General features: G+C 35.1%; 1 protein-coding gene across 8 annotated transcripts in view; it reads right to left on the bottom strand.

Annotated features, from left to right (window-relative positions):
* LOC107036235 (endophilin-A) overlaps window positions 1–12955 on the bottom strand; it is a 50998-nt gene that overhangs the window by 19476 nt on the left and 18567 nt on the right. The window lies entirely within an intron of this gene.

Raw genomic sequence — 12955 nt, 5'->3', positions numbered from 1 at the left:
GGTTCATAACCAAAAAATAGTAGTTCAACATACCAAAATTTATTTAAAAAATCAGCTACAATTTCACTTCGTAATTTGATTTTATAGTACGCGAGTCAATAAAGATCAACACGTCGGTTATGAATTAATCAATATAGAATACTGAATAATAGTAAATATTAAGTAAAAAATAGTTGTTGAACATAGCAAAATTTGAGAAAAAGAACCCCAAATTTCACTTCAAAATTAGTATTTTTTATTACATGACTTAATAAAAATTAATATTTTGGTATTAATTTTTCAAAATAAAATTCTGTTTTTTCATAAAATACAGAATTATATATAGAATTATATTATAATAAAATTCGGCTGAATTTACGAAAAAAATTTCTCCCCTCCCCTCTTCCTGGTATGATGAGGGGAGGGTAAAAGAAGGGGCTGAGGAGGGAGGGGGAGTGTGGAGGGGGGGGGGGCTGTAAAAATAGTAAAAGAAAGTTGTTGATAGTTTTAATTCCATTTTTATTATTTACATTCAGATTGTTTCCCTACATAAATGTTTTTGGAATATAATTGAAACCATTATCCGAACGTAACTGATGAGTAACATCGGCAATACCGGAGGCAATTTGTGTTAATTCTAATTTCACCAAGTTGTAGGAATTCTCATCAAATATTTTAAGGGCATCGTACTTATCATCAAAATAAACATCAGACAGTTGCTTCTCAATTTATAGTACTCACCTCGTAATAATTATATCCTTTGGTCGAAAACACGGCAATAATCCAATGGTTATACACACTAATCTTGAACCACGCTCGATGCGTCTTGACGCGACGAGAACACGATTTGAACTGTGATTGTTTTCGGCAAAAAGTACGGGGGTACTATCGTAAATTCGGGGAATCATCATTCCCAAATGGTTAAAAATAGAACCCTTTTTTTCTCATTTTTTCGTTCTGAACATACCAAAATTTACCACAGGGGAACTAAAATTCAACGCACTCTAAATAAATGACTATTGTAGCGACCTAGCATTTTTGAAATTATTTTCAATTGAATTTTTACTTTTCTTAAACTTCAATATTTGATTTGTCAACAGAACATTTTTTGCTATGCATTTTTGAAATTTTTGGGCTTTCAATATTTTTTTTTCATTTATTTTTATAAAATAAGAAAAATAGCATAGCTCTTATTAATTTGATGACATTGCATTTAAAAAAATCGCATGGAACATACTAAAAATTAGTGTGAAAGGTTATATTTTTTTGATCAAATGTGCAGCAAAATTTAGAGGATTTGCTTCATATTTTGTATTAAGCTTTATCAAGAAATCGTCTGTCATTTTATACTTTTTTTTTGTAAAAATTGGTATGTTGATGACGAACAAAAAAAAGAAAAATGATAATTGTAAGGAAAGAAGTTAGCATATAATGTCATATTTCCAGTATGGTCCTCTACTAATATATCAACATATCAATTTTTCCAAAGATATGTTTTCCGTGTAGAACGAGATTTTTCATTCTTGGTAATTTTCAACTTGCGATCCTCTTGGTTCGAAAAACACTTCTTTGAGAACATGTTCTCCTTTTCGCTCTTAGTGTACCAATTAACTTTTATTCATACAATTCCTCTCTAGCATCTGTAGTTGAACTTTGGCTTTCATGTGAGCTTTTGTAATTGTTATACGATCAAAATTATCCCAAGACTTCCTGAATACGATGTCTTTTCATCCCTGAACAATACTTATTTGGATGAAAACAAGTTGAAAACAAAGTTGAGCTCAATCATAGCAACAATGAGCCAAAATTTCTGATTTTTATCTACAAATTTCACCGTATTTATGTTAAATTGTCAAACATTTTTCACAACATCATGTCTTCGCGTTTCATAATATTTTAAACAATTTGCATTCGCAAGCAAAGATCCCAAGTTGATAATTACCAAGTTCGAAATCATTTCATTTAAACATGCGAGAGTTTCAAACTTGAATAATAGTTCTGTTTTCAATGATGAAATATTTGACTCGAGAATTGAATCGCTCACGAAAAATTGTGTCTTTTCAGAATGAAAATGTTCCTCATAAAGTGAAGTTAATCAAGACATCATTTGTTCCTGAGTTGCAGGTTTGCTATCATATCATTATTATCATATTGAAGAATTCATTTCTTTCTTGCACTGAAAATAATAATTTTTAGGAATAACTAAATTTATTTTTTGTGATAGCTATCTGAAACGTGCACTTTTCAAAACGGTTTAGTGTGCGTGAAGCGCTTGTTTCCGCACGGGGTGCGTAACGTTCACGAGTCTGCGTAAAGTGAATTCTCGTGCGTAAAGTTTCGCTTTGCGCCCTCGAAATTTACTTCACGCACGCTCTTGAATTTTACGTACTCGTGCACAAAAACAACCATTTTACCCCCGCTAACCTTCCGAACAGTGAACTCAATAAGTATCACAAAATAGGGTGTGTTACACGTGCGTGCGAGAAAGCGGAACTTTACGTACTAGTAACACAATATACTATTTCATCACTTGTGGGTAAAGTGAAATTTTACAGCCGCCTCGCATGCGCAAATCCCACTTTCCGCACATTGGGATGAAAAATAGGGTTCGATACTTATGAGAAAAATATATATTTTTTTTAATGAAGTATTTCTGAAAAATTACAGTTCAATTTGCACACACATTTTCTCGTTATAAAAATGAGACCATGTGAACTATTTACAGATGTTGTGGTCACTTTAAACTATTAACAATACACTTCAGATTTTTATGGAACATTTGATAAAAAACTCGTTAATTATAACAAGAGAGTTTTTATCCAGGCTAATTAGGAATTTTCGTGCATGATATGGTGGAAAAAATGAGAACAATGTTCTCTGGCCGTTAGGGGGGTAGGACAAAATGTACCGAACGGCAAAATAAATCCCTACACGGATGAAAAAATTTAGTAGAAAAACCTATCGAATTAGTTAGAAAATTCTATTGAATTTCTATTGAACTATTCTATTAGTTTTTGGCTGATTCTATTGAAATGTTCAATAGAAAATATTAAGTAGAAAAAGTCAATAGAATTCAATTTTTCTATATAACTTATTCTAGTGAGATATTTTCTACAGAATTTCCTCAGCTCAAATTTTCTAAGTTTTTTCGTTTGATTTTCTTGATGAGAAGAAAAGAAAAATAGAATGAAAAAAAATTTGAGTCAAGCAAATTCTATAGAAAATATATGAAAAGAATAAGTTATATAGAAAAATCGAATTCTGTTGAATTTTTCTATCGAACGTTTTCCATTGAATATGTCAATAGAATCAGCAAAAACAAATAGAAAATTTAATAGAAATTCAATAGAATTTTCTAACGAATTCGATAGGTTTTTGTATTGAATTTTTTCTTTTATGAAATTCTACGAAATTTTACTGAACCTCTCTTCGTGATAGTACCGAAGAGTGGATTCTGTGTCCGATGTGCCTAAGATGGACTCATTATGTGCGCGAATAAATCCAGATGATTTTAAATTCGACTGTGATGATTGCGCGTAATGTTTAACATAAAAGAATTATTATTGAAAATATTTGAAAATACGTCCAATTATTGATTCATTAATTTGATTATTCTGTCATTTTTACGTACTTTTTAGATGAAAAAAATCTTGCTGTGAATTTGGAAGTTTGAAAATATTCTTTCCCCAATTTCTGTAATTTCCATTTATCGAAATTACTACGGAAATTACGGTTGTTCCTAATCATATTTCTGTTGAATCTCATTGTTTCCCACAGTATTTATCATGTTTATTTCCACAATAAATGACAAATAGTTAATAAACTTATTATGAAAAAAAGCACTTAATTTTTTTCAAAGGGGTCCATTTCGCCCTACCCTCCCCTACACTTTTATGCACTCGTATCGAAATATATTGCTTCGATTAGTTTTCCCAAACGTATTTGTTGAAAAACAAAAGGACTGAATCCCATTAAAAAAAATTCTCAATGAAATAACTATAGGAAATACAATAAAGAAGCCACTGTGAAGTAGAATAAATTGTCAATTGCCTCCACTTTGTCGTGAAGCTTTTCCTTCCTTTCACGAGATAAAGGTCAAAAGCTAAACCAAAGATGACAGTGTAAGGGAAGAAAAGCCGGAGAAAGAGTAAAAATGGAAAAATCTTAAACAAGAGAATATGACGAAAAGGTGGAGACAGGTGGGTTTTTGATGCTATTTTATTGGAAATGCGTGGGGTGCATTTTCCCCAGATCTCGCGAAAGCATTGTAAATACGTGTGGGTTGGGTTCTAGTAAACGACGAGGAGAGCGTGAGGAGATTTGCGAAATACGGGAATAGGACAAAACTACTGGGTGGATCAATATGCTCAGCGAATGAGTGTCGTATGATGCAACGTTGGGGTAGGGTTTACTGGCTTTTGGTTCAATCATCGAAGCTTTCGCCAATAATTTTAATGTCAATGATGAAGAGTACATGTGGAGATCGAGGTGGGGGGTGATTCTATAAATCATTAGACTGTTTTTAGCATTAAAAAATAATAATAATTTCCAAAATTTGTTGTCTATTAAAATAGACGATCCATTGAAAAAATAACAAATCTCAAATCCATGGAATTCGTATCAACATTAAAAAAAATTTATTTTCAATGATAAATACAAGTATTGAATAATTTCTTTTTTCATTGAAAAAATTGAAAACTAATTGAAAAGTAAAAAAAAAGTCTTTTTGTCAGTTTAACAAATGACAAAAAAAGAATCCACTGTTTTTAAGGAGAGGGTAAATTTTGCTGACTTGTTCCAAATGAATTGTCAATAATCAAAAAACTTTGTGACCTTGAGCGCATGCCAATGTCACCCCTCCCCAAAAACTAAAAAGAAAACTCTTTCCCGTACGGCGCCACGAATCTTGAGCATTTGCCAGAAGGTTCGAATAACGATCGTTAAAGGATTAAAAGTGACGCTTCATCCGGGATTAAGAGGGAGAAAGAAATACGAAAGTCACCCTCCAGTATGACCATACCAAGCAATCTCCGTGAAATCGCCAGAACCTTCTCTATAAATGGTGCGAAAAAATATATGAAAAGAGAAGACCGACAAAATCCTTCCCCATTCACTACGTCCGGTCGTTGGTAATCACATTACTCCCCTTTCTATCTCGTTATTTTACGTCTTGTCTTTTCTTTCGGAGATGGAGAAAATCGTGAATTAAGAAAATTGCCCCTAGAATTGAAGCGATCCAAGTGGAACTCCCCTGGCAACAGATTTTTTTTGAAAAATTTCATTTTTGTCATTCCGGCCGTAAGGCAGTGCTTTACGGACGCGTAATGCTTCCTATGCCGTTATGACAAAAAATACTTCGAATAAAATATTCGGAAAATACCGATTTTCGAAGAGTACTATATTTTCTTCATTAATCATTTCTTAAGAATCGATTTTCCAGCTCTCACTTTTATCCCCAAAAACGGCCCTCACCAGAATTCCGATGTTTTCCCTCCATTCCACGATATTTTCTGAAAAAAAACTCCTATCAAAGCAAAATTGACTTAGCTGATGAGAGTACACCCCCTTCCATTTGTACGTACCAGCAACTCCCGCCCTCATGCGTTTGTGGATCGAGTGCCCGTGACCGATATCTCGCCAAGGTTGACCCATATTCTATCCACGCTTCTAACCTGTTCCCCTCGATCCAATGCTTTGACCCATATAACATTCATCCAACTTTACTCCATTGCTGTCTCTATAATCATGTGGATCGTCACAGTAAAATTAAAGGTGCGTACGCGGAGAAAATTTTTCTAGAAAAATTCAGGTGCTACACACCATAAACCAGTCAGCATCCGCGGAATTGGAAAAATTATTGTGTAAGACGAGAGAAATTATGGTGCCCGCAATAATTTTTCCGATGCTAAACGATAATTCTTCATTACACTGTCCGTAAAACGTCGTTTTACGGACACTTCGTGAAGAAAAATTATGCTCGTGTGATTTCCCTCTCACTCGTACTGAAATATACTGTTACTAGCTGTATGGCCCGACTTCGCCCGGACAAAATAAAAGAAAATTTAATAATACACGGAGAGAAATATTCAATAAAAATTACCAGAAAAAAGACGTAAAAATTACGTTTCGAAACGTAATCTGGGAGCAAAGTAAAATTCAATAAAAAGTGTCAATCGTCACGTAAATTCTACGATCTGTTCCGTAAAAATTACTCATCCGTCCGACGCCTCACGGCTAGCTATGAGTCACCGTGAAGGGAAGATTTTAACAACACGTTCCGTAATTTTTCCGGAACTTTTCGTAAAAATTCTTAAACATCCAAGAATTTTCATGTTCTGAGGCATAATAAGTCTTGAAGTTTCTGTTAGATTTTACAACTTCCAGAAAAATTACGTGACTTTTTCGTATTTTTTCGGTGACAGACCCGAAAATTTACTGAACGTTTCAGATTTATTCTCTTATATTCCTATAGAAATTCACTGAAAACGATTCTCGCTTGCGGATTACGTGAAATGTTCCGTAATTTTTCTTGAATATTTCTCTCCGTGTAGGTTTTTGGAGAATTCCTGGAATTAAAAAAAGACCTTAATGCTTTCAGCCTTTCTAGAACACCCGAGAAATCAAGAAAATTTGATAGTTTTCCCAAGAACTTGAAAAAATTCTCAGGTGTTCGAGAAAAGTTGAAAATACTGAGGCGTTTCCTGAAAATTTTTTAGCTAATTCAAAAAGTTCTTTCAAATTCTCTGTAAAACCAAAGAATTTTCACAAATTTTCTGTAAAACTGAAAATTTTTTCAAATTTTTTCGAAAACGGAAGAATTTTTTTCGAATTGTTTAGAAAATCCGAAGAATTTTCTGGAAAGAATTTTCTGGAAACTTGTAGCCTAAAGCCGATTGGGGACACTAAACTATGAAATAGTAAAAACACAATTAATTCAAAAATGTCCATATCAAAATTAAAAAATGTCCATTTTACAACTGCATTGAGTGCGCTCCATGCAGTGTTATTCGTTACACCTTCTCGGTGTCAGTATTAACACCGTTATTCTTCAGACCAAATTTTTAATACCGCTAGTTCACACCGAGAATAGTGAGGACTTTCTGGGACACCGATTTGGTGTCAGAATCAATGTCGAATTTTTTACTGTGTAAATTGGATGAAAAATGCTGCATGCGTATTTTTTTCTTAAACAAAATGATGACAAAACCAAGAAGTTACAATGAATTAAAGAAACATCTGCATTATGGCGTAACAATCCTTCGTATACGGCCGTGAAATTACAACGCAGACGTTGTCAATTGGCTGGAACTTATTAATTTTTCACATTTCTTCGAAAAACACGTGTCAAATATTTTCCTTCCACTTTTCATATCTAGTAACAAAAACATTGCATGCAAAATCCTAATCACTTATTTGAGTGATGTAACAAAAAAGTGCCAGATGACACATAATGGGAGGGATAAATGTAAAATAATCGAAACTCACAGTCGTCAGGACCATTTTCTAGATAATCAGCTTCTCCACGGAGATAACACTGCTCATTAAGAGGAGAGGGTAGGGCAAAATGGACCCTTAGGGCAAAACGGACCACTGACAGAAAATTGGTAATTTTTTTTTTCTTTCCTTCAAATCAGGAACACTGAATGTGTTGAATTAAAAGTGAGTTTCTTGGATCGTAACCGTCACAGGAGTTTTACAGACAACAAGTGTCGTTGAACCGCAATTTGATCAGATTTGCTAATCACCTCAAACTACAAATGACTTCGAATTTGCTCCATTCAGAAGCAAAAACAAAAATTATCAATTTTCTGTCAGTGGTCCGTTTTGCCCGCCTGGGCCGTTTTGCTCTACCCTCCCCTATAATCTTCCAAACAAACTTGCAATTATTAAATAAAGAAACTGTTTCGGGGGGAAAATTTTCTCATCTTTAAAATTTTCACAGAAAATCCTTTGTGATCTTCCACAATATACAGATATGTTCTAAAGGATGATTATATAATATATATTATACGCAAAACTGGACAATTATGTAGCAAAATAAAAATAACCATAAGATGGGTCTGCTTAAGCACTCATAATTATGGGACGAGGCGTAGGCAGGATGTTCTAACCTAGTATTTAAAAAAACATCGAAAGATTACACGGTGGCGTATGCAAAATGGATTTTTGCGCCTTCGCCGCTATAGATTTGAATATTTTTTACCCGGAGAGTAAAATTTTAGCAATATCTAGTATTGGGCTTACCAACCCATGCAACTAAATCGTTATCACCCAAAAAGACGGATGTGTCACCCTAATTTTGAATGGAATTCCACGAAAAAGAAGCGTAAGTTCTTTTAAAATGAGGATACCATATCCGCATTAGTAATGCCGCGAGAGACGAGCGGAATGAGACGAGAGGCATTACGAGACGAGACGAGAAAAGTTAGTCAAGAAAGCGAGAGAAACGAGACGAGAGACCTGTATATTTTCTGACCCTTTTTTTACTTTTATTTTTCTGACACTTTTTTTTTCTGCCTTTAATCTTTCCTGCCTATTATTTTTCCCATGTGGGACGAAACGAGATAAGACAAGACGAGAGAATCTTTCGACGAGACGAGATGAGACGAGAAAATGCCAGTTCTCGTCTCGTCTCGTCGGATGTAAGTTGAAATTGAAATTTCTTTTCTTAAATAGCGATATTGTAGAGACGAGACGAGAAAATGCCAGTTCTCGTCTCGTCTCATCTCGCGGCATATGACTGATCCGAATTTTTGCGCGGTACATCTGAATTTTCTAGTAACCTCCGTTTGGCCTCACGGCTAAACAGAAAAAAAATCGATGTTACTGTCTCTGGTGTGAGGGGTTAAATATTCCAGTCAAATTTAGGTATGAAGTCAATTTTTATTTTTCATACCAAACTCTGTTGATTAATATGGTCAATTTGACACTATGGCAGTGTCAATTTGCACTCCGCTCGCTGTTTTTCACGCCGGAATGAATGAACTCCGGACATTCACACCGAAAAACAGTGTGGACTCAGAGTCGAAATTCACTATGGATTTTTTACTGTGTAGGGAGTGGCACACTAATTTTTAAAGGCACCTCGAGTTGAAAAATTTGGTCGGTTTTTGGACAAATTTGTCCAGAGATGGTCGATTGATGGCCAAAAACCCACCATCTTAGAAATTCGAGATTTCCTTTTTTTCTTTAAAAATTCAAGAAAATCCTGCAATTTTTTTTAGAAAATTCGAGAAAATTCTCGGTTTTTTTTGAAAATAATCTTAAATGAAAACCGAGGGACTTGCAAACTGCAACAATTATCTTAGAAATTTCTGGAAACTTCTCAAGATTACCAGTCAGCGAAGCTTTACGCACGCGAATTTAGTTCACACATGACCTTGCACGTTACGCACTTCACGCAAAAACTTTACATGCACTGCACACCCCCGAAAAGTGAACTCGACAGTTAGATGGAGGAGAAACATCAGGAAAAATTATGTCAGAGAACGTAAAAGTGATAAAAAATACTCTTTCGGGAATTTTTACGTAAAAACGTGGAAAAATCGGGAGTGAGAAATAAATTTTCCCTTCTGAGTTCTGATTTTATGAGTCGGAACGTACTATTTATGTGACACTCCATAGAAATTCGCGCGGAGTACAGTGATTTATGCGAACCTGTAGCAATACATCACCATTACGACAAGCAACGTAATTTTTGCGTGATTTCCATGATATTTCTTCTGCGACTTGTTTCTCCTCGTGATACAAAAAATAGGATGTATTACACGTGCGTGCGAAAAAGTGAAACTTTACGCACTAGTAATACAATGTATTATTTCGCTGAACGTATGGGGAAAGATGGGTTGAGTCTGATATGTCAGAAGTCACTTGAGAGCTATTTTCATCAACCGAAGAATTTCGAGTTTCACCTTGGTACCCCGTTAATCTATTGATTCACGTAAGTCTCGAATCATCTCGATGTGAGGGGAGTGGGAGGTCTGTGCGAGATTAGTGCGCCATAAAAGAAGCACGCTAGCGCACACACACATCACTACAAAACGTCGAAAAGTGGGGTACTGCGAGACGAAGCAAAGGGTTAAACCTTCTGGAGAATTCCAGAAATTTAGTGAATTATGGAAAGATGCAAAGAAGGGTTTACTACATTGCACTGTTGGAAATAAAATAAAATTTCATGGACAGTTGACTACCAATCGTCAAGACAGTGACATTGAATGCGATTTAAGGGACAAACAAGTGGGTCATTGCATTATTTCCAACTTAACATAGTTCTCTTTGCTAATAAATTAGCAATTTGCTTCCGGATGGACCTGTTGCGAAGTTAATTATAGTTAAGAGCGATTTTTATTTAATGTTTGGAATATTATTATTCAAATATAAAATATATATTTGGTTATTTTCTTTGATTTTTTCCTTTCAATTTTATCTTCTAATAGTCACACGGGGGGTTGAGCGAGCGAAGCGAACAGGGAGCGAAGCTAACTGAAGCTGAGCTATCGGCGAAAAATTGATTTTCAAAACCTCAGAGTGCAAAACTTCAAGTCTCCAAAACTTGAAGGGATTAAGTTCCGATTAAAGTCCGACTAAGCCTTGATTAAGCCTCGACTAAGTCCCGATTAAATCCTAACTAAATGCCGATTAAATCCCAACCAAGCCGTCATTATACTCCAATCAAGCCCCAATACTCATGATTTTTTTGCGATTTATTTGACGCTATAACTGAATAATTCAAGAACGAATTATGCTGATCCCATGATATTCGAACTCGGTGAAGAGGGCATCGAAAGGAATATTTTAATGCGTTATTGAATCTATTAAAATGGTAAATTTTTGAGCCATCGTCGAAAAATCGATTTTCAAAAAAATATCAATCTTTAAAAAACTACATTATGGATCAAGTTTCAATTGGTGTTATTAAATAGCGCTTATGAATGTGTACATTTAGTAAAAAAAAAATAGAATTCGATACATTTGTCATGGGGAAATCGTCGATGAAACCTTTCGAGGGACCGATCACATACATACATACATACATACATACATACATACGGACATGGTCTAGAAATCACATTTTTCGACTAATTAGACCATATTTAGTCACCCCCACAAAAAAAATTGGAAACTTAAATTTTGACGATTACAATGCTTCCATCCGGAAGCAAAAATCATGGAATTTCAGGTTTCACTGAAAATTCAGTGAAATTCCAGAATTTTAAGGGACATAAAGACGAGAATTCCTTAATTGATTTGAATTTCCAATCTACTATGAATATTCAGTGTCAAATTGCATTGAATTTTCAATGAAATCTGAAATTTCATAATTTTTTCCCCCTAAATCACATTCAGTGCCAATGTCCTCAAAATTCAAGAATATATTTACCAGAATTTTCTGGTTTTCTATTCATTTTCAGGGAAAAATGGAACGGAAATTGACAGTTCTTTTCGATTTTTCCACGAAATTCTGAATTTTCAATGACAAGATTTCCTAAAATTTCAGGGGAATTTGAACACGATAGAAATTTCCGGGATTTGACATGGAAAATACAGACCAAAATTTTTAACAATGTGGAGAAAATTTCCGAAATTTGAGGAAATACAGTAATTTTCTAAAAATTAAAGATGATAGACCACGTAAAATTACGATTGTACCTGTCAAAAATACGTGGCCACCTGCAGATTTTTTGAACAACAAGACTTGTTAAACAATATGGTGTTTTTTCTCTCAGTGTACGAATGTTAAATAGAATTTTAATAGAAAATAATGGTGACTGACAGTAATGGTTCAGCGAGTTAGGTATTGCTCTGGCGGACATTCAAGCTAAGCAGCGTTGTGCCTGCACGGAGAGAAATATTCAAGAAAAATTACAGAACATTTCACGTAATCCGCAAGCGAGAATCGTTTTCAGTGAATTTCTATAGGAATATAAGAGAATAAATCTGAAACGGTCAGTAAATTTTCGGGTCTGCCACCGAAAAAATACGAAAAAGTCACGTAATTGTTCTGGAAGTTGTAAAATCTAACAGAAACTTCAAGACTTATTATACCTCAGAACATGAAAATTCTTGGATGTTTAAGAATTTTTACGAGAAGTTCCGGAAAAATTACGGAACGTGTTGTTAAAATCTCCCCCTCGCGGTGACTCATGGCTAGCCGTGAGGCGTCGGACGGATGAGTAATTTTTACGGAACAGATCGTAGAATTTACGTGACGATTGACACTTTTTATTGAATTTTCCCGACTAGAATTTATGTACGGCATGCCGGATCTAGCCTCCACCGAATTCGGCGCGAGTCTCGTTTTTCGTTAGGCATGCCGAATAGGGTATACCTCATCTGGCTCTCATAAGGCCCTGATAAGGCATACCCCATCTGGCCAGCCGAACCCAACTTAGACAAATCGGAAGAATATTCTTCTCATCATAGACCCCCCCCCGCTTCAATTTGATTTAGGGTCAGTCGGCCATTAGGACTGCACATTCCACCTATGTAACCAACATAATTGCCTTACTTTTTCTTTGCTAATCCACGCTCAGTATCCGTCTATACTCATCATTATATTCTTCATTGACCTCACTTGATCCTCGAGATTCTATTTTTCAACCCTTCACCTTGACCCTTATGATCGTTTGACCCTCGAATAGGGTGATCTCATCACTTGTGTTCCATCTTGGGACTAGTGGACACTGATAAAATCCTAGCCGATTGCAGAATGTCTACCGAACGTCTGCCGAAAGTAGGAGGGGGAGGGGCTGAATTTATAATTGGTAATATCATATCAAACTATTTAAATGTTGAAAAACATGATGAAAATATGTATGTGCAGCCGACCGTGGTTTATATAGACAGTGCGAATTTCAAAATGCACGAATAGCGCGGTAGGCTAATTAGCTAAGGCGTAGAATTAGTAATCTGTAGGTCCCGGGTTCGGAACCACTCATGGGTGGAATATTTTAGGTTAAAAAAAATCGGTTTCTCA

The sequence above is a fragment of the Diachasma alloeum genome, unplaced genomic scaffold (genome assembly GCF_001412515.2).
Source record: "Diachasma alloeum isolate Michigan unplaced genomic scaffold, Dall2.0 Dall_scaffold_00207, whole genome shotgun sequence".
NCBI lineage: Eukaryota > Metazoa > Arthropoda > Insecta > Hymenoptera > Braconidae > Diachasma > Diachasma alloeum.
The sequence above is the reverse complement of the archived record's forward strand: the minus strand, read 5'-3'. Positions and strand labels throughout refer to the sequence as shown.